This window comes from Mus caroli, chromosome 5 (assembly GCF_900094665.2).
Source record: "Mus caroli chromosome 5, CAROLI_EIJ_v1.1, whole genome shotgun sequence".
In the NCBI taxonomy this organism is placed as follows: domain Eukaryota; kingdom Metazoa; phylum Chordata; class Mammalia; order Rodentia; family Muridae; genus Mus; species Mus caroli.
This window is the reverse complement of record NC_034574.1, coordinates 114116283-114120527: the sequence shown is the minus strand read 5'-3', so window position 1 is coordinate 114120527 and position 4245 is coordinate 114116283. Positions and strand designations below refer to the sequence as shown.

The 4245-nt window shown below is 47.5% G+C and overlaps 1 pseudogene; it reads right to left on the bottom strand.

Annotated features, from left to right (window-relative positions):
• Nucleotides 1–3938: 3938 nt before the first annotated feature.
• Nucleotides 3939–4245, bottom strand: part of LOC110294929 — a 6861-nt pseudogene continuing 6554 nt past the window's right edge.

The following is a 4245-nucleotide window of genomic DNA, read 5'->3' as shown; positions in this document are numbered from 1 at the left end:
AGAGAGAGAGAGAGAGAGAGAGAGAGAGAGAGAGAGAGAGAGAGAGAGAGAGAGAGATTGAAATTGGGTATCCACCAGAGAAGACTATTCTCAGATGTGGGTTCAAGTCAATAGCAAGTTGTTTGTTTGTTTGTTTGTTTGTTTTGTTCTTTTGAGACAGGGATTCTCTCTATAGCCTTGGCTGCCCTAAAACTCACTCTGTAGAGCATATGAGGCTTAATAGCAAGTCTTTATTAGCTGGTCAGTGACTACACTGGATGTTAGGGACTTCAGTGCAGTCCTGGACCTTTCTCAGGGTGAGCTTTTATTTTTAAGCACAAAACAAAACCACATCCTGGGTTAACAACACACCTCAGTAAGAACAGTTAGGCAGAAGTAGAACTACAGAGCCAAAGAGCAAGGTTAGCACAGGTAGGGACTTTCCCAGAACCATGGATGCCAATGGAATAGGTCTTTGTTCTCCTTTTGACAGGTGATGCTGCCTATGTGCTGGGTCCCATGGTCTGAATGGTACTTCCCTGATGGCATCAGCCATGCTAAGGTCTGGGAATCTGTTACAAGAGACTGTGTGTGTGTGTGTGTGTGTGTGTGTGTTCACTTTGTGATTGTAGCTCTGGGCTTTGGGGAGGAGGCCTTCAGGCATGGTCAGGTTCAGGTGTTTATTATGGCTTGGTTGTTTGTGCAGAAGGCAGGAGTAGTCCCGGAGACTCACTTATCTGGATAAGACCGTTGGAGGTTAAAAACATGATGAAGTTTAAAAAGAACAAGCACTTGAGAGGATGATCAGATGTCCCTCAGAATGCATGAGTCCTGAGAGTTATTCTTTTAGCTTTCATCTGAAACACTATTACTTTCTTGAGGGCTGCATCTCTGTCCCCAGAGTTGTCATACTCTGCTCCTTGCTGGAGAGGAAGGATTGAGTGGATCTTCAGTGGAGATTGCTGTTCTCAGACACCGGCCTCAGGCAAAAACTCTCCCTCAGTTACAGTGGCTGGGACTTGCCATTCACCAGCACAGAAGGCTCTGTGGAAGGGACAGCTATGCTCCTCAGTTTAAAGGCATTTTGCCCCTTTATGGTCACCAAGCAGCCGGGGAGCCCAGCCCAGCCCTGAGTCACCTTCCTCAATACAGAAGTAGATTTTCTCTCAAGACTCTGGCTGGCTTGGCTGACCGTGGTTTCTTGGGTGTCACATAGGAACATCCAAGGTTGCTGCTACCCCCGGTGCTATGAGAAATCAAGTTCTCTGAGAGTCACATGCTGATAGGGCCCACGCAGAAACAAACAAAACCCCAAATAAGGTCAAAACCAAAGCAACCCAGACCACGACCACCAGAAGACAGAGATCTGGGGATGTCCACAGAAAAATCGCAACTCACGTTAAAAGAAGCTGGTCGCAGAAGGACAGACCTACAGACCCAGGTCCTTAGTGCTGGCATGACAGGCATGTGGGACCATGGTCATCAGGGGACAGCCCTGCCTTCTCTGTAGTACAGGACAAACCTTATGTGTACTTGGCAAGTGTCACAGAGCATACCTCAGCCACTATGGGCAACATTTTTAATGGATGCATAATATTTCACGAGGGCTGAGTCTGGACCTAGCCCTGGGCCGAGTCTGAGCAAGCCCTGCTCGGTAGGCATTTTGATCGACTCTGGCTCCTCGTTGTGCTTCTCCTTCAGAATCCCCATCTTTTCATTTTCTCGCATTTACAGCCTTGTCAGTGACTACATTTATAGTCTTAGGGACATGCATAAATGATGCAGAGCTTGCCAGCTCCATCCATCCTGCCTGGACCCCTTATTACTCTGCGGCTGTGTTTCTGTGTGGTGTGGGGGTCAGGGTCCAGGGAAGGAAGGGTCCTGCATTTCTGACAGCACCATAACCTCACCTCCACTCACCTGCTGTTGTACTCCTCCCAGGGCTGACCTCATTTGTTTGGATAATGACATCATCCGTGTCAACTGGAAGCAGCCCTGTGCCTCAGTTTGCCACTTCCACAACGAAAGGGCTACAGCATAGTATCTTACACTTTAAGGCATCTGTTTATTGATTTGGTATGTCTCTCTGTGTGTCCGTTGTGTGTCTGCGTATCTCAGCGCATGTGTGGAGGTCAGAGGACAAGTTGCCTGAGCTGATTCTCTCCTTCCACCATGTGGGTCCTGAGGGATGGAACTCAAGCAGTCAGGCTTGGCAGAAAGCTTCACATTTTCTGAAGACATCGTGCTGTCCCCGGTGTAGAATCTTTAAGGGTTCTTAACTTGGGAGATGGTTACAGCCTGTGTGGATCGCAAACCAAGGATGGGGGAGTCACCTACTTCCTAAACTGGCTCAAACTTGCTGGACCCTGCATGGATCTGCAATCTGAGGCCTTGCAATTTGGGATTTCTTTAGAGTGGGCCCCTGAACTTACACACAAAAGGACAACGACCCAGGTGCCTTCCATCTGTGTCTGACTGTCATAAAATAGACACTCCAGTGGGTTTCCCAAGCTTCCCTCTCCCAGGAGTTCACTGGACTTTCAGATCTCTGAACTGAACCGGTATCCTCTAAGTTGAACTAGAAGGTGTGGCACCTGAAGTGGCTGAGGAATTCTCGCCAGAGACCCCCCACCCCAGGGGGTCCCAACTGCAGAAAGAATCCCGGGGAGACTATGTATCAACAAGAGACTTGGATATATACATAAGGACGGGGGTTTGCAGAAGAGAAGTGCTTAGAGCAACGAGATAAACATATTCAAGTGAGTGTGTGGGCTTCTGAAGAGTCATGGCTATAGGTGCATGCAGGGGTTGGGAGGCCATTGAAACTGCTGTGCTCAAAGACTTTCCAAGGGGCGTCATCTGCCCCATTATCTTCCTTACTCTCTTCTATAAATGAGATAATACAGAGGCTCCAGAGTCCATGGGTAGGATTTGCACTGGGGTAAGATAAAGCTATAGGTCACAGGGTAGCAGGGCTTTTTACCCATCAGAAAACTTCAGGGTTACAACTAGGAGAATAGAAAGGTTACATATATTGAGGCTTTAGGTATGGTTCATCACTACCTTAAAGATTACATTTAGGGGCTGGAGAGATGGCTCAGTGGTTAAAAGCACTGACTGCTCTTCCATAGGTTCTGAGTTCAATTCCCAGCAACCACATGGTGGTCCATAACCATCTGCAATGGGATCTGATGCCCTCTTCTGGTGTTTCTGAAGACAGCTACCATGTACTCATACACATAAAATAAATAAATAATTGAAAAATACATTTGTGTGTGTGTGCATGTGTGTGCATATATATGTGTATGTGTGTGCACATGTATGTGTATGTGTGTGCATGTGTGTACACATGTGTGTGTATATGTGTTTGTGAATGTCCATGTGAAAGTGACTGTCAGAGGACTTGGTTCTCTCCTTTCCCCATGCAAGTTCTGGTATCCAGCTCAGGTCACATTGCCTTTATCCACTGAGAAATCTACCCATCCCTTTTAAATTTTAAGATAAGATTGATTTCTTTGGAGATAGAGTCTTCTGTAGCCCAGGCTGGCTTGATTATCCTAGATGTCCGAGGCTGACTTTGAACTCTCAACCCTCCTGCCTCTACCTTCTGAGCCCTGGCCGGAGAAGTGTGCACCACCATGCTGGGCTTAAGCTGCACTACGGTGGGAACCAAGGGCTTTGCACATGCTTGACGATCACTCTGTGCACTGAGACGTCGCCCCAGCCCTTCACTGGCAACATTTTTATTATCTTATATGTCTTTATTTAGTTTTTATTCATAATCATAAACTCAACTCTGCAATCTAGCTAGACTTGGAAGGGAACGAGAAAAATTTGGAACCCAAAGAACTTGAGTGAGAGCAAAGATGACAGGGTACTGTGCGCAGATGGGGTGGGGGCGCTCTCCTGAGCTACAGAAGGAATGGTCTGGTGGATAAGATGCTCGAAAGCCAAAGGAATTAGAGCCGACTACAGTTGGAAATGGTGGTCCTCTCGCTGGTCTTGCCATTCCTGGACCCCAACTGCTCTATGGTTTCCACAGTGCTCTCCCCTTCTCTCACCTTCCCAGAGACCACACCCCATTTAATGTGACTGGAATCACCCCAGAGGCTGCCTAGGTGGATGCTAGGTGAACTCTACAGGCTGAGCTGTATCTCCAGCCCCAAGATCACTTGCTCTTTAAATGTCAGGATTAAAAACAGTAGATTGTACACACTGTGGAGACTGGATGGAAATCTGCTGTCAGCTGTGCATGGTGGCACACAC